Genomic DNA, 24,472 nt, shown 5'->3' on the forward strand with positions numbered 1-24,472 from the left:
ATGGTAGTAGAGCTGTGTTTTCATTGCATATCTGTATGCCAAATTTTTACTGTTGATTTTAAAAAAGAAAAGTAAGAGAGAGAGTACATAGTGTAAGAAGAAAAATATCTTTGATTGTGGGGAAAGTTTTGCAGAAAATAGAAAATTGCACACAATATACATTCTAAACATTACATAATTGAGAAGTCACTTTGGCTTTTAAAGACTTTAACATGACATTTTAAGGTGATAAAGAGGAAAGACATTTAGAGATGCTTGGTAATTTTATTTTTGTGTGTGTGTGTATGGAAAGGATAGATTTAATTGTAATGTTTACCTGTGTTGACAGTAGCTGCTCCTGAGACCCAGGGAGGTGTTCCTGGTTATTAAAGAATGCAATAGGTAGAAGCACTAGCTGAGAAAGAAAAAGATCTTCATCTAGTCCAGAATAAGCAAGAACCTGGTAACTGGGGCATGTATATAAGCTATGGGATATGCAGTTTCACCCTCATTTCAGAAGTTCTAGGTGAGCAATGGCCAGGCTTTAACCATCCTGGGCGAATGAGCATGTCTGCCTTCTCTCCCCAGCGTTTCACTCCTAGATTTGATGTTGCCCACATTAGTCCAAAGAGAGTATATTGAGAGTGAAATGAAATTCAGGTCGCTTTGTAAACATGGACACAAAAATGCTTGATGTGATTCATGTTTTAAGGAATGCCAGGTAATAAAGACAGTTTCCCCTAAAAAAATGTGATGGACAGAGGGACACGTTTCATTACTCCTGTGATACAAGCAGTGACAGCAAAGCTTTACACCTAATGACAGGAACACACAAACTGTAAGGCCTTGGATTTCATACGTATAAGACCAGTGACACCTCAAAGAAAATGAGAAAACTTTTTCATAATATGTACCAAAATGTTTGTACTTTTTGTTTCAAACTATATACAGTTCGAAAATAGACAAGGCATCAGCAGGAACTTTGACAGTGGTGTGCATTTGGGTGTGCAACCATGCAAAGGGTTTGGGAAACCAAGTCTTCAACTTCTCTAACAGAATTTCAAGGAACGCCTCTATATATTCAACCTCTAGAAGAGACTTTAAAGCGTTTCAAGGAACAGCAACTTTATCCATAGAACTGACAAGCTGAGCAGTTAAGGTAGAGCTGCTATAAAGTTATAGCTAATGTATTTCTCTCACTTTTTGTGGTTCCTGTGTCTGCTTTGGGATAACAGAAAAAACCCTTAGGGCTGTCAGCAAAGGTCTCGTGTATTTTGTGACTACAAAATCAGCACAGTAGTTTGGTGGTTTTTATTAAAAATAAATTAAAATCCTAGTCACCGTTTTACTGATAATGAGAAAAATATATTACTTTTCAGAAATAGTGAAGTCCACTCCTGACAAGCAACATTTTGTTGTACCTGTCTACTTGAAGGAAGATTCAAAATTCTCAACAAAACTTTGGTTGATTTGTAGCTAAATATCATCTTAGCTAGACAGTTCCTTTTTTTCCAAGTATTGTTCCATGAAAAATTCCATGAAAATTTCACTGTGTTGGAAAAAATCCCTTGAGAAGTGTAACTTCAACAACCCATGGAGGTCTTGAAAAGGCTTGAAAGTCTGGATGAAGAAAGAGATGCTGTGGGCACGGTGCCGTGGTGATGCTGCCTGCGGCGCTGCAGATCACCTCCGCTGTGGTACTCACTGCAGGCCTTGAAACATCAGGGCAGCCAGCTCCTGTAACACACCAGAGCCTGGGGTCTCGCTAAAACCCAGAGAACTCCAAAATCAAATTGGAAAGCGAGCCTAAGATTTCTGTGAAGATCAGGCTGATTAAAAAAAAAAACCCACTACCCATATTCTCCAAATCTGATGTTATGTGTACATAGATGTCTGTCTGTTAAAAATGATTATTATAATAGCTCACCGCACTTTTTTAAGAGCCCATCTTTTAACAGATGTAAGTGCTGATATGTGAGTGACTGTGATAGGTATGAGTGTCTGTGTATGCTCATACACATGTGCTTCTTAAGAAATCATATGAATCACTTAGCTTTTGACAGCTTTCAGAAGTGCAGATGTTATTTGTCCATCAGAAAAGAAAATATTTATTTCAAGCCACAGGCATTTTCTGCGTTGCAAAAATAAAACATAACAGCAGTTAATGCTTAATGTGAAATAATTTTGTCAGGGACAGAAGCACGGCTGAGCATAAAGGCCTGGACAAACATGTGAGAGCGCAAGAAGCACCTTGTGCCTTGGATAACGCCGAACCTTACAAAAAAGCAATCCGGGCAGCTTACCCGTGAGCAAAGCGTGACAGCGGAGCTGCTTATTTTTCCATCGTTTTGCGGCTGAATTCACGGAGGGTTGTGTTGGTTGGGGTTTTTTATTTTGTTTTTTTTTTTTTTACAGCTGAAGAAGCAAGTCGCGTTTTGTGGCTCGCATGTGAAATGGCAGTGGGCTGCAGCCTCTTGCTGCATTATTCATAAACATATTGCTGCCATCTCGTGGGCAGCGCACGAGCCGGCGCGGGCAAGCGTTGCGGGCGGCAAACGAGGCCGGGGCTGGCCAGGCTGGCCAGTGCCACCAGGGCTGTCCCTTTCCCCTGGGAGGACCAGCTCTGCGGAGGACAGCGGCGCAGGTCACCTGGCACCCACCATCACGACAGGGAGCAGTTTTTGAGCATCCTTCAGCAAAAATCGGTGCCTGGCCAAACAGTTCATACTATTAACACTTATTTTAGCTGGTTGCTAAATGAGGTAATGTCTGCTTTTAGGAAGGAATAGTGCTGCTGTAAACCTGTATTCTCTAAATTATGCATGCAGTAGTAGTTTTATGTTTTAAAATGATGATTATCTTCTGATCAGCAGGGCTGATAGGGAACGGGTAAATAGCTTGGTAAGGACAGGCTGGTTCAAGATAAAGCACGTAATGAGAATTATTGCTACAGATATCCAGTTTGGTGAACTTGATAAAGCCCTCTGGTGTGAGGCCTTCGGTGCTGTGTTTTGTGTACTCAGATGGGGAAAATGGTATTTTCATAGACCTGGCAATCAACAGCTGAACGGGAGTGCAGAAATGCGAAAGGAGCCTGGCTTTCCTGATTCTTTAGTGCTTTAACTTTTTGTGATTCTCCTGAGTGAAAACAGCTAAATTGGTTTAAAAGCGTTATGATTTTTGCAGCCTTCTAAATGTAAGTTAATATTAAAACAAAAAAAACCCCCAACCCTGTCTTGGTATGTGCCCAAACATTGCACACGTTCCCTTAATTTATCAAACTCTTGAAAAAACAAAGAGAAAAATGAATCCTAAATTAACTCACTCAGAGATAATCAAATCTGACTTGTTTACATGTTTGGTGCTGGTATTTCTGTATTCAGCCACTACATTTTTTAAAATCTTGGCTAAGTCACTTTACTCCATTTTTGTGTTTCTCTTTAATGAGCGAGGCAGATATTTAAAGTTGGCTGGGCACGGCGAGCCTTGGCTGTCCTCTCTCTGAAAGGCAGCACCTCGCATTTGTGTGCAAAGGGATGCCAGACGATATGGTAGGGATTCACATTTTTTGAGTGGGAGTGATTTCTACCGCTGACATTCTTTGGGGAGAGGATGATTTTGGATGTTTCAAGGTGTTAAATGGACAATGGCAGGTAATTTGAATGCAAGGGGAGAAATGCAAATAGTGACCTGCCCTCTCTTTTAGATAATATACCTCTCGGTTTTCAGCAGAGCAGTCATTCTTAGGCTGTGATTCATGGACCAGTAATGGGATGGGGAGACTTTTTGAAATGGTAATACAAGCGTAGTCGGCCTGAGAAGATGTTTAAGGTCGTTCCCAGATGGTACAAATGAAAGGAAAACCCAGAAGAACATTTTCCACAAAGGACCCTGGCTTTTCAAACCTCCTCTTCAAGTTTATGGATTCTGAGGATGCACCTCCAATTGATCCCATTTATAGAGTATTTTTATATGGATTATGAGAGTTGTTAAAAACTTGAGTTTGAGTTTAGAGGCTGGATTGCTTGAATTCTGGTGTGGTGGTTTTTTTTTTTATTTTAGTTTGGGTTTTTTTTTCATTTTTTCCATTCATTGTCTTTTCTCTGATTTGGGGTGAATAAATTCTTAGGAATTTCATATTTCATACATCTGCAATTGCATCTGTAAAACAGGGTCATCCAGGAAGCTTAGTGAATATTTTATTTGGCAAATGAAGTTGCAAAGAGAGGTGGTTTGCTTACCATTTCATTTAAAAACAGGCTATCTAACTTAAATTATCAGATGATTTTAACACTTAAAATCCACAGCACTTCAGTCAGCTTCCCCTTGTTTTGTTTTTCTGATAATAGTCATGATCATTACAAATACATTATTATTTAAAATTTTAACATACTTGAAACCTAGAATGTGTTTAGTCCCCCCCAGGTCTGAGTTTGCAGGTAAACTTTTACAGACTGAGCTTTAGACTAATTTTCCAGGAGGTAAGTGTGCATTTGTATAAGTCAATATTTGTATGAGAGTACATTTTAATTTATGAAAATGGGAGCCAATTACTAAGATTCTCTAAAGTAATAGAATTATTATTATTTTCTATTATTTGTACATAGTCATCACTAGGTGGAGGCATACTTTACATATTCTATTGAACATGTCATCTGTTATGGACTGAGATGAATTGCATTGATACTGCATAGTTAAGGGAATGATAGGCTTTTTAACCTGAACTGTTGAAGTAACCTGTTACCACCAAATGCCCAACTCTCAGACAGACTGACCAGACTTGTGCGTTGACCACTACCACTGCTGAAAAACAATGAAAACAGAATATTTTTTCATCATGGGCTGTACAGAGATCTCTTGAATTAATTCAGAAGCATCGTTCATGTGTGGTAAAGTTAAAAGGAGACACAAAGCAGCTGTCACGGAGCAAGAGATTGAAAGAACAAATATCTATCCATTTCAATACCCCATCCTGCAGTACTTAAATCAATGTATCATGGATTGAGTGGTTTTGGGGGGGGTTTTACTTCTCTTTTTAGCTATGGTGGCAAAGTCCATTCACAGCCCATCCATATTTTCTTATGGTTCAGGGTTACCTGCTATAGACCATACAGGTTCGATTTCGATTGAAGGTAACAAGACCTGCCTCCGTTGATGTTAATACACTGACTTCACCCAAACTCTCCTGATTTACACCAGGCGTAGATCTAACGCATTTGTGCAGGTATATATAGCACCATGCTTACGTTTCTCTCTTGTGTTTATGAGCTGATAGGGCAGAGTCTGTGCGAGGTGGTCCTTGGCTAGCACAGCCCGAGCCACGTGTTTGAGAGGCCACAAAAGGGAACTCTCGGGTGTGAATGTGGGAGCAACTCTTCCTCCATACTTAGAATACTGTATTATGGCTATTCACAGCTTATGACATCCACTGGCTTTTATTGTAGGAGAAAGAAAGGTCATGGTGCACAGATGATAAAGAAAAAACACACTTTATTCAGAAAAGAATCCCTATCTTTTCAAGTAAGACACAGATTCTCTTCTAAACATGCTGAGAAAAGTGGGGGAAAATACATTTTTAAATCTCTGTCATTTTAATATATTTTAGAGAATGGATTCAGGATTGTTGAGATTTCCTGAGATTTGTAGCTTCTTAGCCCCAAACTGACATAGTGGATATTGCTGTGGTCTTGAGCTTTGTCACCTTCCTTGGGCTGCTCTGCCCCTGCTGAGGCTGGGCTCTGCCGTCCCTCGGGGCAGAGTCAGCCAGTTACACCCTGGGGCAGGTGCTTCTCACCCCTTCCATAGACAGGGATTTAAAAACACTGTAATGGAGTTGAAATATGCCCCCCTCTTTTTTTTTTTTTTTTTTTTTACCTTCTGTATTTTTTTTTGGGATTTTTTTTTATGATTTGGATTTGGAATCACACTTTTAATAACCATATTCACAATCTAAAATTAAATAAACATTTTGTTTATTGCTCACAGAATTGCCAACCAGTGCTCAAGAAAGGATGTCCAGCAATTTATCAGCCTGTAGAAAATGATTATAGCAATATTTTGAAATGCATTGGTTATAGTTTTGTTTTGATTTATAGAAGGTAAATAATCAGTTTTGATTCTTCTGTTTCAAATGGCTTTTTTGGAACTAAGGCTTTTGAATAAGAGTCCCTCAAACCAAGCTGTTACTCCTGGGAAATTCTGTAGTGGTATGTTACTGGCATTTGAAAAATGCACACCTTCTGAGAAAAAACAGGAAAATTCTGTCAAACAGACTGATGGGAATTCCCAAGTTTGGAAATGCAAGTTCTGTTGGAAAACAATGGCAGTGCGATTCAGCTAAGGCTGCAGTTGGAGTGAAAAGGAACATGTTTTCACCATTGCATACATTTTTCTTTTTTTTTTTTTTTCATTGTCATTCTGGAAACAAATATTCTACATGATCAGTTAAAAAGTGCAAAGTAAGGAATAAGAGGGAGTAATGTGTGTTGGAACATAACATAGACTTTACCCGTGTAGAGAAGTGTGAAGAAATATGGTAAAATTGAATGTAAACAAAGAAATGGGGAAAATAAATGTGGGAGTGAAGAACTGTGTACAGGGAGTAGGAAGAATGTAATCCAATAGTAGAAGATCAAAGGAAGGGAAGCCAATTTTTTCAAATATTCAGTAATAACTTAGATGTAGCAAGGTAAAGGATCTGAACAAAGGGTCAGAATATCACAAATGGGAAAGGAGAAAACATTATTATGTAGCGAGGAGTGTACAATTTTTTTAAAAAATATTTTTTTTAAAGGATCAATTATTATCTCCATCTCCTGGTATTTCAAGACTCTCTTATAATTACTGGTATTATTTTCGCTCCCTCTCCTGCACACACATTCTGTCTCGCTCCCCCTTCCAGGCAACACTTCTCCACTTGCGCAGATTTGAGGGGGTAGGAGGATCTCAGGGGTTCTTTGCAAGATGCTCGTTTCCCACCGCAGAGTGTGGCATTGCCAGGACTCTTCAGGGGACTCTCTGCCAGCTATCCTTAAATGCTTGCAGAGGAGTGGGAGAAGATTTGCATACTGCCCAAGCAGGGCCAGATTTGAACACCACTATCTGCTGAATAGTGCATTACTGAATAAATAATGACACCAAAATCATTGCAGCTTCTGCAGAGGAGGTGCTGTGCTATGTCAAGCTATTAGGGTCTGTCCCTTATTTCTTTCCTCCCCCCCACCCCAAGATGCTCCTTTTTTTATTCAAACAGAGATTTCTTTTCACCTGCATCTTTTCCCTTCTAATTTTACCTTTCTCTACTCATTTTCTTTTCCTTTACCCTCTCTTTTACATTTTTGTATTTTAATAACATATTTTAAGTCATTTTTCTCCTGTTCTCAATGTGATGACAGTATATCCTGATGGAAAGATAATAATGCCCAAGGAGGTTTTCTTTTATGAATTCTGCTGGTGTTACTTTCACATGCACAAATATATCATCTTGATTTCTAGCTCTGGGTCATTTCATTGCTCTTGTATGTCTTGCTACGAGATGTTTCCTGTAATTAAAAGATTAGGTTAAATAGATTATTTGTGCTGCCCTGTCTACATAAATGTTCTGTTTCTCTGCCTCTAGATACTGGCTTTTGTGTTTTAAGGCAATGTTGTGGTACATGAAGTTGCACCGCGTCTCCTTTGTCTTTAAGCCGCTGACTTATTGATAACAGAAGCAGTCAAACGAGACATTTACTGCCATAGCTTCATAGGGTCAGTGAATTAACAGGTGCCAATAAGTTATAAAGAAGTGTTTTAATAGTTTCTAAAGCATTTAATTAATGGGCTTTTTTAGAGAAGTAGTGACTAAGCAGACATAAGGCTGATAAATATTTAATGTTTGTATCTAGGGAACTTTTTCTCCCTTTCATGTCATTTGAGGTGTTTGCTAGTGGACAACAAAACCTAAATTGTTGTGTAGCATGCAATCAATGATAAGGTGCTATTAGATTGTCCAGGGTTTGGATACCTATCAGAAATGTATCTATATGTGCTGTGACAGTCTGCGTTTATAGTCGGTCTTGTTTAGAGAGCATTTTGGAGTGGGGTTTCTCTGATACATCTACATATCTATGTTAATACTTATGGGCTATATCAAGTAGCCTCTATGAACTCAATTACTTGAATATTAAGTGTGTGCATGGCTGTGTTCTTGGGCTGTCATGGTTTCAGTAACTGCCACTTGTTGGGTGGTAGTTACTAGAAAAAAGACTCCAGGTCCCAACGTGCTTGTTGGTCTACGTGATACTCATGACACTTCCTTTAAAATGTGATACCAGTAATGCTATCACTATGCTTAAAACTATTTTTTTTTTTACTTGATTCTTATCATAGCCTGTTTTTCTTCACTTTAGAGGAACATTTCCCTTCCTGTTACTTTCCTAAATTCTCACTCTTTACTCTTTATTAAAAAAAAAAAGAAAAACCCCAAAATCTGTAGCTCAGTTGTGTCCAAGCTACATTTGATGTCATATAATTCCTCTTGCTCTTGAATTCTCCTTTGTTCTATTGCCTTAAAAAATGATAAATAAATAATTTCTTTCACTTACTATCCCTACCTTAAGGAATGATGTTTATGATACAGCTACTGTGGCCCTGTTGATTAAAGACTGTTTCCTTACTTCTCCATTGGCACAACCGTTGCAGTTAATCAGCGCGGCTTTTGAAACGGCAGCACGGTGGAGTTAAGCAGGCAGAGGGCATAACCGGAGTTCAGGGTGAGAGATCACCGAGATTTGTACGGCTTAGTCAATCTGTATGGTCAACTGCACGTTTCCCTCCGTTTCTGCTGCTTCCTCTTAGCTGTGGCTAAATGAGCGATTTCCATCCTGACCGTCCTCGAACGCCAAAGCGTGAAGCTGTTTCCAGCCAGGTTCCCTGGTCGGGAGAGCTCTCCATCAGGTCTCGCAGCTGGAGCAGGGCCGGCCGCCCCACGGCACTGCTTGTCTGAGCTTCGTTAAGTCACTCTCTGCGGTGTGCCGTTGCAAGTTTAGAAATGCAGGAACGGTTGAAGAAATTGATTCTATCTGTTGTTGCAGTTCAATAGACCTTTGATCCGAAATGCTCGAGTACGCCAGGCTGTTCCACCAAAGCCACCTTTTACCATTGTTAGTACAGTAATAGCCCTGTTATCAGGCTGTAAGAATTAATTTTGTCATATTAGGATGGAGAAGTTGCAGTATCGCAGGACTGGGAAACACAGTATTGACCGGCCAGTGCTCTCGCCAGCGACAGTGCATGCGAGCAGCTCAATTCTGTTGTTTTGGGGCATCACTTCTAATTAAAATGGCTTGTTATTAGAGTAACAAAAATGTGTTTATATAGTGTCCAGGCCTCTTGGCTACACACAAAATGCAACTAAGAAAATTGTGATATGGTGTCAACATTGTTTTAGGAATCCCTGAGCTAATGATGGGAAAAGATAGAGGGAAAAGACTGCAGCATGTTGCTCCTGACCTGAGCAGGGAACAGAAAGGTTCCTTAGAAGTGGCTGATCCTGAAGGAGTTAAAAACCCAGCAACTTCTGGAGGTATCTCTTACGTTACTTAGAGAATTGAACACACACAGGTCTATGGAAATGATGCGATATAGGGGGCAACATTTTTGTCACCAAAAAGACTGAATCTTTCAGAGGTATAGCTGATAGATGGTATAAACTACAGCATATAGAATAGTATATTCCATAGCACACTTTTCTCCTCCTCTCCTTGTCTTTATCTACTCCTTCGGCTTATCTTTTGGAAAATTATTCTCTTCCATCTCCTGCCTCCTCTCCAGACTCCAAGACCTTTGATCATGTGCTGGTACAGGACAATCTCATTTACCAGCACAGTTGAGCTATTGTGTCTTACCTCTACCTGCTTTTTTATTCCCTCTCTGTATCTTTATTAATTCCCTTACTATTTGCAAATCTTTTATGAGGAGAATGTGATGTGTCCGTTTATTACCTCTGAGGATGGTTAGAGCTGGGTTTGAAGTCATCCACATTTTCTTTCCAGCTCTGTAGCATGTAAGAGAAGAATGTGCTTATAATCAGTCAAGGTAAAATAATTGGAAATAGGAATAATAATACAGCAATGACCAATGTATTTGTCAACTCGGCTGCAGTGGTTTTGGTTTTCCGCTTAACTCAGTGAACGTGTACATGGCATGTGGAAGAAAGCAGTCATTTCTGTGAATTTGGTGTATGCAAAACTGATAACACAGTTATTGCAAATGTAGATTATAACTGCCGATGTAATTAAAAATACACATCTGCCTCTTTGAAAATGCAGTTCAGTTGTTGTTTTTTTGTTTTTAGTCTTTTAGAGACAACTGTGCCAATCTGAGCAAGTCATACAGTAACTTTGTTTGGACAAACTCTCACTTTGTTACTTTTTGTTCATAAATGCAGTTAACAAGTTCTTTTGTACTTCTTTGAGTGTTAATTGATGTAAACAAAGTCTGCATTTTATCTAATCCCACTGAAGCTTGTTAAAATTAGAGATGTGCCAAATTATTCCAAAGCAGGTTGTAAAGTAAGTGAACCATTAGATCCACTGGCTCACAAATGGCATAGACAATGTGTGCTCTGTTTGCTTCTTTTTCAGGGACTGTTTATGTCAGAACTTTCAAATCACAGTTTTTTGCATCTTTAATATTCTGTTTAGTTAATCTGTATGGCAGAAGTATAGTACAAGCAGCAGGGCTGAGCATGACTAAAGCTGTTTCTAGAAAAGTCCACATATACGCTCTTAATTGAGCATACCTAGCAGTCAGCTCTGCTAATTTTTATAACCAGCATTTTCTTTTCACAGAGATGTCCATTTGTTAGCATTTTCTTTTTGCAGGAATTGTGACTTGCAAAGTGCATTATTAGCCCAGGTTCCAATGTATTGTTTTAGTGATGGTAATCTAATATACAGGGCACCATGCTGGCCTCAGCTAAATCTCTGGGGCATAGAGTGAGCACTAAGGCATCATTTCCATGAAAAAGTTAATGGGATTGATACAACTGCATGTAACTTAGAACTGATGACTCTTCTCTCCTAGCCTGGTAACCAGCTCCCAAACCATAAACTGTTCTCAAAATGTTGTTCCTCAGGGCTTCTGTGATTCTGCTCTTCTTCCTTGTCTTTATCTACTCCTTTGGCTTATCTTTTGGAAAATTATTCTCTTCCATCTCCTGCCTCCTCTCCACACTCCAAGACCTTTGATCGTGTGCTGGTACAGGACAATCTCATTCACCAGCACAGTTGAGCTATTGTGTCTGCACTATAAACACAAAAGTCTACACTTCTGCTTCAGTCCTCATCCCCTTCCTGACTTCAATACCAAGTGGTTTCTCTGAAGTCATCTCATACTTAATCATGAAGAGAAGCTCAACATGCCTACTCTAGAGCCTGGAGAAGAGCTCTACACTCAAATCTGGACGTGTGCTGATGGTCTTGTAGTAAAGCTCACTTTACCTGATTTCCATACGGATAGCACTGTAGCCAGGACAGTAAAGGGATCAGTATGGATCTCAAAATCATGAACTAACAAGTACTAGTCAGTCAAGTACTTATCAAGTACTGTCCTGAGTTAGCACTTTAGCAGCAGTTCTGTGCTGTGTGCTGTACTGGCAGTGCTACTCTTTTCTAAGTCCTTTAAAGCTGGGTGTGTTGTCTCTCCCCTTATACTTTCATTGCAGGCTCCTGGGGACAGAGGTGATGGGTTTGTTCCATGCATACATTGTGCCTGACACTATAAGGTACACGACTGGGGTTTCATGTTAATGCAAATTATAAAAACAATAAAATAACAGGAAAACATCTCTCTGCTCTGTTTTCAAGTTTTGTTTAAAGTAAAAGGTGGCCAGGGATGAATATCCTGTAATTGCACGTTTTACAGCATCTCATAGCAATTACTGCTAACCAGAACTTTGATTCTTAAATGCTAAATGTTATCTCAGACAAAGATATTGTATCTATGCAGCAGGAGCATACACTGCTGCCCTCAAAGTGAAGGAAAGCAAATCTAGAGAGAAGATGAGGATTTTCCTGGACCTTGGGAACTGGCTAGCTAGATCCACAGAGGAGTTGAGGTACCTAATTAGGAATCAGATTCATAAATACCCTTATGGACCTAGCTAGCAGTGACTTTGTTTTAGCTTAATCTGTAGGGCTTTTTTCCAAGTAAAAATGACTTATGGACAATTCTTTTATCAGGTAAAACTGAGATAATCTGGTGGTGCATGTTAGACAAGACAGATCTGAAAGATCAGTATATATAGATGTTTCTCTATCTTATCTTTCATAATTCTCTGTTTTTTTCTAGCTGCCAGCACCATAGTATCTAATCTTTCTAGCAAACAGGTGGCTCTTGCAGCATGCTTTACAATCAGTCAGACTTTGGCTCAGTCTAATTTGCTTAATCATATTAATTAATTACTTTTGTAAATGTCAGAAAAGTTCAGCGCACATTTTACTTTTTAAAAAGATTTTTGAAGATCTTTCTAGTAAATATGTAACTGAAATATCTGCAGTATTTTTACTGAAATTGCAGAGCATAGTTACTCAGATTACTCACTACACGCGAAATATTCAACTTCTTCAGTCTTCTTTCACTTAGCAAATTGACTTAGATATCTATAAATTTATTTCCTATTTTATAACAGTTTAATCAGGCAATGCCAAACAATTTCAGCCTATGACTTATTCTGCTAGTCGCCTAATTTATTTGATAGTCGCAGTGTGGCATTGTTGCATTCAACATACCCTCTGACGGGAGAACAAAGTATTTTTAATGGTAGATAAACACTGTAGACTAGAAATGATTGGGTTTTGCACAAATGCCTGGAGGTATTTAAAAGACGTGTAGATGTGGCGCTTAGGGACATGGTTTAGTGGTGGACTTGGCAGTGCTAGGTTAACGGTTGGACTCGATGATCTTAAAGGTCTTTTCCAACCTAAATGATTCTATGATTGTTTCTGTATACTAAGGCTTGTTTGCTGAAGAGTGTTTTTTCAAGTATTGGAAACTCCAAAAGTCAATTTTAGAGTAGGAGATGAGAAAGGTCACGTACCTCCTAAAGGTGGAAGTCATATAGGTGTTGTGAGCAATCTGTCTTGACCGGTGCTATTTGTTAACCAAAAAGGTGACCCTGTATTCTTGATTTAATTCATAGTATTAATGAGAGGTTGAGAACAGTCACAGTACAAAGGTTGATAGTTTTGTGCAGTACTGTTTTTCCCCTTTTTTGTTGTATCTGTGTTTGGATGAAATGTGGTTGTTTAGTAAGGATCAGCAGAGAGGTCAAAACATAGGTGATGCTTTGAGTGACAGTTCTGAAAATAAAACTACTGAGACTATATAGAAGTCTACAGTCACTGAATTGTAGCAAGCCTAGGTGAAACGAAGGAAAACAAATGTTCCTACCTCAAGAAGCCTTGGGGGAATCACATGAAATAAAGCCTAATTGACTAACAAATCTACAAATGGTGCTTTTCCTTACGTCTGACCATGTTGTGCACTTATCATAATTTCTTTGTGCTAACATATTTTCTGACTAACGGCATCTGATGCGTGCAGTCTCCACTGCCAGTCTGGGGGTAGACGACATGCTCCAGATGTGCATTGTAAGATCGCTGTCCTGCAGCAATAAGTCCTTCTGTTCCCATCTGTAACAATATATAACTTTGAACAGGACAGTGATCGTTACTAAGATTTTCTCTTTTCTCCAGTCTGTAGGAGACTTTTCTCCAGCCTGAGACTTTTAGATTAAAATAAGTGAACATGAGAAGCTTAAAAAGAATACGTTCTGCCACATGGTATGTTCAGGTTAGCCATCAGCTCTCCTCTTAACTCGAGATCAAGCCAACAATAAGAAGCAAATGTATCTGGATGTATATGGCTGTACACGTGTATGGATGAAAGTACACTCTTCGTTCTGACTACTGACATCTCCAGGCTACAGGTGCTGATGCCAGCAGAGAATCGACCAGGCAGGGGTGGCTTTTTATAATTTCTTGGTGGTTTGCTCGCTGTAATAGCTAGCTCAGTTGGTAGAGGTGGTATCTATATGGGTATATATAGAGAATTTTCTAGATGGAAGTCCTGTTGCCTAAACTTGGTAATTCATCGAACCAATATGTTTTAGAGGGATATAATTTTTCTACACCACTTTTGTAGAGAAATTATGTTCTGGTTCAGAGTGGGGTATGCGGTCAACACCAGGGGTACGATCCGTTGCAGCCGATATAGTCCATACATTTTTATCACCATCCTGCACCACTGATGCTGCCGGTTTAGAAGCAGTCTTAAAATGTAATCCCTTGAGGATTTAATTGCTTCATGTATGCTGGTGCTGCTGTACTATTATTAATACTGTTCAAGCTACTAGTTTGGATAGTATCTTCCAATTTCCCAACTACGCATGGAAGTAGCAGGCATTATATAGAGAAAAAGTAAGCTGAACACAAGCATAAGGGTTTGTTTTAATTGCCTAGGAATTTGCCTCTTTAATTTGAGAGATGGCTGTGTGTGGTATTTTTACAATGAAACAAAATGAAGGTTACACCAGAACTTGGCCTCATTTACTTAAAAGTTCACTAAATCTCACCAGCCCTTCAGTGAGCATGGGGTAAATTCAAGCAGAAGAAGGGAGATTTTTTGTGGATCGGGACCAATGGATGTTTTTTGGCAGAAACAATAGAAAACATATTACACTGTGTTTTTATGTTTGTTTCCTCACACTGTGTGGTTTTGTCTGGTTTCTCTGCAAGCAAGGTTCAAGCTGGCGAGCCACGCAGTTTCCTTTTGATTTCTTTGTTGTTCGTTTATTGGAATTTGAGATTGGAAGCAGATACAGTGGATGTGAACCCAAGCGAGCCAAAATGTTTTCAGTCTGCCTGTGCAGCCCTGCCTGAAAGCTCAAATCATTGAATTTTATACAGCAGTGATATTAAGCTAATTCTTCCAACTCTTCTGGAATGTATATTTCCATTAGGATGGATGTATTCACATAAACTAGTTATTTTAATATTCTTCTGAACTGGAATGCAATTACTCACTCAAATTAGCCTTTCAAAATATTGACTAAAGGGGTTATGACATTCTGATCCTTCACAAGGGTATGGTCAAAAATTCGAAGTTTGTCAAGATTCAAGATGTAAGCACATGAAATGAAGTATAAACACAGGTTATGTATACTCCATCTGCATCAATAATATTTTAAAAAACTTAATCAGTATAATATTGCTTGACAGAATAGCACAAGATAAACTAATATTTTCAGTTCAATTGTATAAAGGCAGTTTAAAAGTAGGACTTACCATTTGATCATGCATTATTTTCCTGATGAAAGAACATGTGGAAACTGTAAGAAATGATAATCCAACATAAAATATACAAACGTACAAATTTTATCCAAATGCTCTAGACAAGCCAATATGGCAACCAGTATAACATACTCTGCTGCTTACTAGCACGCTTTCAGGATCAGATCTTAATTTTTTTTAATGTTTAAATATTTTTGATGTCTACAGACAGGCCTAGGCAAAGCACTAGGGCACCAGTGCCTTCACATCTGAAGTTGTTGTTTAGCATCTGGCTCCCACCTGCCCACTTAGCATAATTACTGAGCATCAAACACTGTTTTGCTCATCCCCAGACTTCAAAGCCTCAAAGGATAGTCCTTGTGCTCCTCTAAGAGCCTGCCATGTTCGTCATTGGTGCTGTACGACTTGGGGGTTTCTTGCAAACCTTCTCCTGTAACCCTGTGTGTCTGCCCCGCTTCCCACACAGTGCAGGAGGGAGGGGGGGGAGCTCCAAGACCAAACGGCTCTCCCCCATGTGCACATAGAACTGTATGAAGCTCCGGGGAATTTTTTCCTGTTATATTTTCATTAAGGGGAAAAAAAGGACCCTCTTCATAGGGGTCCAGAGTGCTTTATCTGGTGTCTGTCCTACTTTATGTATTTACCCCACTTTCTTATCCGGGTGACTTACTGGGAACAAAGATGCTGAGCCTTTCCTTCTGTTGGAAAAAGATACTAAGTTCTCCATCTTTCCAGCTTGAGAGAGGGCTTTTGTAGTCTTCAAGCCTGAGTTTGTGAGATTTGTTAGGGAACTGCCTGGGATAGTCAGGATCATCCATCTCCAGTTTGTTGCATGGAGCTGCTCTCACTTGGAGCTTCTACTGTATTTTCACCAAGTGCAATGGCATTGCCCTTCCTCAGCTTCACAGGAATTGGGGAGCGCTCCTAGGTATACACAGGTGGTCAGAGGAAAAAGAACAGTTTCATACCTGTGAACATTCCTCTTTCAAGTGTATTTACTCACATCGCAGTCCTCCTCGGCACGGTATTTCTGAGCTTGAGCTAGCAATGCTCCTTCCCGGGCGGTATGAAAGCCATGCAGCCACGGGCACGCTTGGGCACACCTGCTGGCTGCTTGAGAATTAAAAAAAAAATCTGCCTTTCAGAAATAAAACCCAGACTGTGAATATATGCATAGTAAACATGTCTTAGAGAACAAAAGCTGCAGGTAAATAATCTTCTTGTTGTTTTTGGTGTAGATCAACGGGAGATACATATGTGCTTTGTTACGGAGGTGTTACTCTTTCTTATTTTGGGTGTGTTCCTTTAACTCATGGTGATTTAGAGACGTTATATAGATGTTTTGTAATGAAAAATGTACAATACTTTAAAAAAATTTAAACGCAAACTTTCCTGAAAACATTATACTTAACTTTCCTGTACAGATTAATGTGTCAGGCAAATTATAACTATAAACAGTATTTTCAGAGCAAAAATACTTTAGATAAAGGGCAGAAACAAAGAAAATGCATGTCGGGTACATTAGGATATGAGTGAGTTAAGAGCCTTTGATAGCGGTTACTCTGCTAGTCCAAATAATGACTAATTACCATGGCAATCCTTATGTTCTGTGCCATACGGACCCCACCATTCCTACTTAAAAACACTAATGGCAAATATACATTGCAAACAGATGCCATGTGCACATATCATTTGAAAAGGCTTTTAGGAAAACAAGATTGCTGGTCTTTGGATAGAAGCAGAGCAGTTGCACTGCAGGATGGCAGAACACCAGTGATTCCTGTCCCACAAGAGTCCCCATCTGTGCCACCACTGCAAGAGGATCGGGGGACGGAGTGAGAGAGAAAAGCCTGGCTCAGGTTTGAACACAAATCGCCCTCTCCAGGTACAGCTTTTCTGTGACGTTAGCACACCTTGATCTTAAAATGTTAAGACTGAACAGGCTGAGCTGCTCCTAACTAGCTTCCAGCTGGTAGTGGTCCTCAGCTGCTAGGGAATAGCTTTGAAACCCAGACTGCTAGATAGTTTGGGGGTCTCTATCTGATGCTCTGTCTGGAGGAACGATGTTTTAGCTCTGTCCACCCCAGAAATGAATTTTCCTCTGCCTGTTTTGAGCTAACTTCTGCCGCTTGTCACTGGCTAGACTGTGGGAGTCCCTGCCAACTCCGACCACCTTATGGTAGCTCTGAAATAAAAAATGAAAATTACAGATTTATAATCCAGGGGCTGGTGCTGCTGCACTGTGAATGGGGAGGAAGGAGGAGAGGACTGTGCATCGCCACAACTGCTACCCCGGTACAGCCCTGGGGTGGGTGGGTGCTCTGTGGAGCAGGGCTCCTGGGCGGGCTGCAGCTGCCCCAGTAATCCCACACCTGTGTAATCGCAGCGGAGGCTCAGTGTAAAACTTTGACTTCAATAATGAATCAATTTAGGAGGGAAAACAGGCCTGCAGAAAACAGATATCTTTTGAACTACAAAGGGCCAGTAATTTGAAAATGTGTAGTTAAATTCTGGCAAACACGGGGCACCCGTACTTGCCAGAACCCCATGCTGTAAAAGAAAGAAAGAAAAATAAAAAATAAAAAATTAAATTAAAAAAAAAGAGTTTGGCTTGCAAATGACTGCTCTGGATCTTATTGCTGTATTTCGGGTTAACCGTTACCAAACCTCGCATAAAATGAAAACAGAGGTCTTTTTAGACCTGATCCTAGAGATCAGGGGTTTTGGTCCACAGAGTCTGCGTAAATGCTCAGCCTACTGACAAACTGCCAGCGTGCGCGTCCTCTCCCACCGCGCAGCTTAGCCGTGCTCCTGGCAGCAGTGGTTGGTACTGGGAAGCGGAGAGGCTGCGGGCACAGCTGCTGCCACGCAAAGTCAAGGGACACATTAATGTTAGCTCGGCAGCGGTGGCCAGTGGCACAGCTCTGCCACTTGACACAGCGTAAGACAAACATGTTGGAAGAGAATTGACATGTTTGAAAATCGATCCGTGAGAAGCTTTTTTCATTAAGAAGAAAGCTGTGAATGGGGAGGAAGGAGGAATTCTCTCTGATATTTCTGATATTCTGATATATATATATTTCTGATATTCTGATATATCTCTCTCTGATATTTCTGCCATTTTCCTGTTTTGTGATTTTAGAGGAATTAATATATTCTCTTTTATAGCCATCCAATTCTATAAAAAGTCCTTAATAATATGAAAGTTTGCATCTCACAAATACTGGTGGAAATTATTTGTAATATGACCTGCCTACTAATAGGTTGACACAAGCACTGCAGTATCAAGGCATATATAACCAGTGACTCCATGGCAATTCCAGAAGCATCATGAGATCTTAATTAATGAAGCATGGCCAAGAACTCACCAACTTTAATGGAGTAAACATGTCAAGGAAAATGTGTTTTTTCTCTTAAAATATGAAGCTTTCAAGACATTGAAACAGAAAGGCCTACTGTGACCTTATAATTGTTCAAAGTGGTATCTTTAAGGCATCCAAATATTTTAAAATCTGATCTTAGATTTCCTCCAGCTACCTGCCCCTCCTGTCCTGCATGTTAGTCCTACATTTTTATTGCTTTCTAGCACTGTACTACTGGGCCCTTCAGAATGATGCTTACGCTACACATTCCTCCAGGCAGTCTTTCACACTTCATAAGGCTCTGAACTATCATTAATTAGGAGGCATTTCCTTCTGAAAGTCCCCTATATCTCTCTGATGGTGCATGAAGAGATAGATATATCCTCACCAAGTGAATAGTTTCTCCCTGTTGGTCATTATCATTGTGGGACAGTGCAATCTGTCCTGGTGGCGCCAAACATGGACACATAAAGTAAGCTTACAGAAAATGTTTGTGTATCCAAAGGCAAAGAGGTGTTTTGCTTCTGTATGAGTTTATGTGTAATATCTGTGCTCGGTCAAGCCCTACCCATGCCACTACCAGCTGCAATAATCTCTCCAATTATTTTTTTTCAGCAAATCCCATTATTTATGTTTCAAGTTGCGTCTTTTATAAGAGATCCAACAGTAAATATGACATTATTTTCAATGCATTCAATGTTTAATCTGCATTCCTAATCTTTTTCTGGTTTAACTTCTGGGTGAAAATACTGCTGGATAGTTTGCACTATTAATACTTTTTTTTAATGCTTCTCTGTATGGGGGAGAAGCACCTGGTCTCACCACTTTATGCATAGGCTAAAGCCCAATGTAAAAACCTCAGCCTCCTTTTCATAAACCTCCAAGACATTTATCTATGTTATGTGTATTCAGACCCTTAGGAATCTTTTCTATCTCTCCCCCAGGACATTACGGGACATTTTCCATGTATATCTTAGTGGGATTGTTCAGCACCGTATCCATTCCATCTACCTCCAGCTTCACCTGAAGGGCAAAATCCTTAAGATCTTGACACAATACTGATAAATACATGGAATTATTAAAGTTGCCATCTCAGCAGAATAGGATTGCTGCCGCCTTTGTTCTCAGGGGAATACATATTTCACCCAGTAGCAAGACACCCAACTGCTGCTACAATCAAAACTCTCTGAAATGCCTTTAAGCTAATCATCTTTGAACATAAGCCTTTGTTGTTAAATCAGGGACCTTCTAGATGCGAGGCACAGAAACCTTTTTGTTTTTTCTCCACCTTGCACAAAACAGCTTTAAGCCTGTCACTGCTGACAGTAAGGTTCAGTGATCTGTCAACATTCACCCCTGATAAAGACAGTGAGAGAAATCCGTGGCTCTGGAGAGTTCAGTAGAGACCAAACAGTATGTTTGCAAAGAGCATTTTTATATGTTTTCTTGTGACAGCACTAGTTTAACAGAAAATAGTTGGAGTGTGCCAAAAAAGGGTAAAAAAGAAAGAAAAGAAAAAAAAAGGGGAAAAAAGACAGAAGTAGTAAGTTAGGCTAGCATGACATGATGGATCTGGGCTATGACAAACAGAATTGGAAAAAAACTTCCCTGGGGACCAACTATACCAGGTTTGCTGAATTGTATTTCTTGATTTCTCACTGTGCAACAGTGCTTTTTAGTGTTAGATTGACTAGGCTTCAGAATATTTTTAAAACTGTACAAATCAAAATCCATGTAGCTTAAAAATGAAAGATGTAAAAGGTTTAGGAGTTTGATGTATTGAAAGGCATTCTGTATTCCCTCATGTGAGTATTAAATGTACACTTTGTCTGTTTGATGAATTTTAAATCTTTGTGGATTGCAACATGCACCACAGCAGTTTAGGGGGTATAAACACTGGCTGAAGAAAAGCGTAAAGGATGTGCAGTGGTCAGGCTTCAAACTAAGCTATTTTTCCCCTTTTCTGATTTTCATAGGTGTTGCAATACATACCTAATCCAATTTATAGAGCGCTAAGTAAGAGCAGTTGGGGAAAAATCTTGAAAAATTCCTCTTGGAACCAACTAACCCTGACGACATTAAATGCAGGGAGATTTCATCTTGGTTTAATTTCAGTGTAATATGAAAAAACAAGGACATATTTATGAAGAAAGGACAAGCAAAAGGGATCAGAATATTTCTGAATAATAAATGCCTTTATTCAAACCTCCTGTCATGTCAAACAAGGGTCTCACTTGGTGACAAGCAATGTGAGGACAGGAGGTTTCAGGTGCTTGAAAAATAGCATTAGGTGACATTCATCTCAAAACCTCTGGTTTCCAGGTACCTCAACAGAGCGCCAGCATAGCAGGCCAGCAACACAAGGCGTGTTTTACTGAGTCCCGTTGTCTCTCCCAATTTAATTCTGCCTTCCAGTGATCAAAATCTCTCCCTCCACCGCAGCAGCATTTTCTACAACACGCTTATAAAGTGCTTATGAGCACAAAACCTTAAGACACAAAGTGATAGGTTATGAAATCTAAACAAAATATAATATCTGTGCTTTAATGGGGATGGTTTGGGATGTGTGTTTCATGTGTATGTCAAGTGTAACGGAAAAGCTGTTTTCATTAGGGAGGGACAGCTGGATTGGTAGCAGTAGAGGGTGAGGTAGCAGAAGAGAAGAACAGCCCAAGCCGTTCTGTGAATTTGGTTTTCTTCAAATCAAAACAAATTGGTTCCCATTTCCTCGCTCTTCTTTAAAGGTTCCCTTTCCTCTCTCTGCTTTAATATTGAAATATTTCTGTAAGGTCTGAGAACTGGAGTTGCTGATATGACATTTTGAATTCTTTGGGGATTTTGAGACTGAGAGACTCACGATTGAGCTCTCAGACAAAAAAATCTTGTGATCACATGGGAACCTAACGGTAGGTGCAAGGCTGAGCCTGGACAGACATCAAGTGGTGATGAATGTATGTAAGATTTTTCTTTTTCAGATCTCACTATGAACATTAACTGATTAATCTTCGCAGCAATTTCCTGATGTAGAAAGGCTTCACTACATTTGTTTACAGTTGGGGAAATGGAAGATGTAAATTCAAAAACAGGAATCACATACGTTATTAAACATCCAAAACAGTTACTGTTTCTAGATCCAAGGCCATGCAGCCCCTACAAGGTAATAATGGGAGTTGTGTCTGCAGCTGAAGTATCCCAGATCAGGGGCTGCTTTAGTTCAGTGTCTAATAAGGTATATATATAAAAAATACACCAGCAATAATTTTTAAGGGATGTAAAAAGTCTTCTCCTTTCCACGACCTTCCAGCTTGTATCATCAAAGGTCACCTGTGAGATTATAAGTAAATTCTGGACTCGGTGAGGGGGATAGTGGTGCTGTTGCCAATCGCTTTGACTCGCATTATCAGGCATGGTACTGCCAATCACTCTGCTGATGCCTGTCAGGTTTCCGCTGCTGCCAAGCAGAATGTAAAATTGACAGGGAATATTACAGCGCTCGTCAAATGCTGTGAGATACCTCTGCCTTGGGGAGAGCGGGCACCTGTGGTTACAGACAGGATCAGGGCTCAGGAACGCTTTGTTGTTCCCTTTACATTTTTTGGAACTTATTAATTTTAGAAATGAAGTGCACAGTTCACCCATATTGAGATTCCAATTATGAAACTGATATTTCCATAGATTGAGCTAACATCCAATATTCTTTTCAATGCAAGGCTTACACAGAAATGTGAAATAAAATCCAAATAGGATTAAATTTTTGACAGTGGAAACAATACTCATTAATTCTGTAGTCTAAAGTTTTGAGGGGTTGATCTGTATCTTTTTATAATATGTCCTGTGGTCAGTTCCAAAAATCTGTCTGCATGTTTCTTTTCTATCTGACATGGTTTCTCAAATTTCAGGAAGTTCTCTTCCACCTATTGCTCTATACTTAGGTCTTTCTGCACAAACCCAGGTTTTGTGTTTGTACAGCCATTGATAGAGTGGTTCATTAATCACCTGTAAAGTGTAGGATTTTGCAAATGTAATAGACACAAAAACTACAGCCAGCTGGACTTCTGGATTTCTAATAGGACAATGACATGCCAAAAATACTTTGCTATTACAACCTGACACTACGTTTTCTGTAGAACAGAGAAGACTCATGAATACATTCAGGAGAAGTCAATAGCTTGTGCAGCTATAGAGAATTATTTAATTAAATCTGGAAGCTTTCGAGGAAGCCATAAAAATGAGGTTAATATGTCAGACTAATAAATTCTATATAATTAAGCTCCCCAAATATAGAAATTTCAGAATACGATGCTAAACATATCACAGTAGGGACATCAATTTATTTAATCTTAACATTGTTGCATTGTCTCCATGAACTTCCATTGGTGTCACAATAAGATTATTATGACAGCACCATTAAGCCCCATTCAAATGAATGGGGAATTAGTGTCATGATGGAAACAGCTGCAGCTAAGAGCTGCTGTCTATGATTAGTAGTTATTTTCAAAAATTCAGATATTTTGCTACTACAATAATTATATTTTCTCTTTAGATACGTATATAGTGCAATGAAGAAACCTGGGCTTTCAGGGCACAGTGAAAACCATCACAGCAAAATGTAAAATGCGTGGCTATATAAGTTGTTCCACAAAATCTTCATCATTCCAGCTCCATTTGTAATATTTTTCCTGATGTGTATAAAGCCTCAACTGAACAGATATATTGCTAGATTTTAGGACTGCTAGTCGATAACCTGTATGTCGTCAAGAATCTCTATTTAGTCTACTGTCCACCTTCCTCTTTCCCAGACAACAGATAATAAAAGACTTTTTGTGAATCACAGAAGCCGTAGTGAGGGTAGGATGGAGATCATACAAATGACAAGTACAGTGACTTTAATGACTTAGAAGACAGAGTACTCTGAGCTCCGCCTCTGATGCCCGTCCACCCGTGTTCACCTTCCGTCCTTAGTTACCTCTACAGCACCTCTCCATCTGCCTTTCCATGTGCTGCTCTACCGCTTTGAGAGAGCGCTTCCGCCACAAGCACTCGTCTCCTAGCATTATGTATCACAACTTTTCTTAAATCCTAATGGGTTCAATGCTGAGTTTAGGATTTGAAACTCTTTAGACAGGTTTTCTCTCATATATTAAACACTGAGAGCTCTGCAGATTTGTAAAGAAACATACTTAGATTTATGTTTATATACTTCACATATATTCTTCTATTCAATAGAAAATGAAAATATTTTATGTATAATATCGAAAAGAAAGTTGAGAGTTCTTTATGCAAAGATAAATGTCTGAAACATATCTATCCATATCGAAAAGATAATTCTCCATGCTTTCCAGTGCAGATTTAGATTAGTATGCATGTTTCAGGATCAAAATAAAAGACTAGCGATATTTAATATTTTAAGCTCTAGGCTGGGGGTGTTGCGGAGTGGTTGTTTTGAAATCCATGTTGTTTTATGGTTAATATTATAAGTAACTACTTGAGTGAGATCACAACCTTATGGATGGTGGCGGAACGGTTGTTTTTCTTCACAATGAAGATTTCAACTTTTAAATTAAATAGTTGGAAATATTCGCTACCTGTTTAACGGTTCCCATTCTGCCCTGAAGGATTCAGACGTTATAATAGCTCAATAAAGTGGCAATACATAGTTTCACCGTAAAACCTTTTTCTCCCTGTGCAAGTGGTATGCCCCATCACTCATCACCTGTATATATCCTTTCTCACACAGTCCAACCTGCTACAGTATTTCTGCATCCTGCACTTCAAATAGTTCAGATTGCTGAAACT

The 24,472-nt window shown here is 39.4% G+C and overlaps 1 protein-coding gene across 1 annotated transcript in view; it reads left to right on the plus strand.

Moving 5' to 3' along the window:
* ARHGAP15 (Rho GTPase activating protein 15) overlaps positions 1-24,472 on the plus strand; it is a 340,420-nt gene that overhangs the window by 73,691 nt on the left and 242,257 nt on the right. The window lies entirely within an intron of this gene.

The sequence above is a fragment of the Pygoscelis adeliae genome, unplaced genomic scaffold (genome assembly GCF_000699105.1).
Source record: "Pygoscelis adeliae isolate BGI_AS28 unplaced genomic scaffold, ASM69910v1 Scaffold222, whole genome shotgun sequence".
Classification (NCBI taxonomy): Eukaryota; Metazoa; Chordata; class Aves; order Sphenisciformes; family Spheniscidae; genus Pygoscelis; species Pygoscelis adeliae.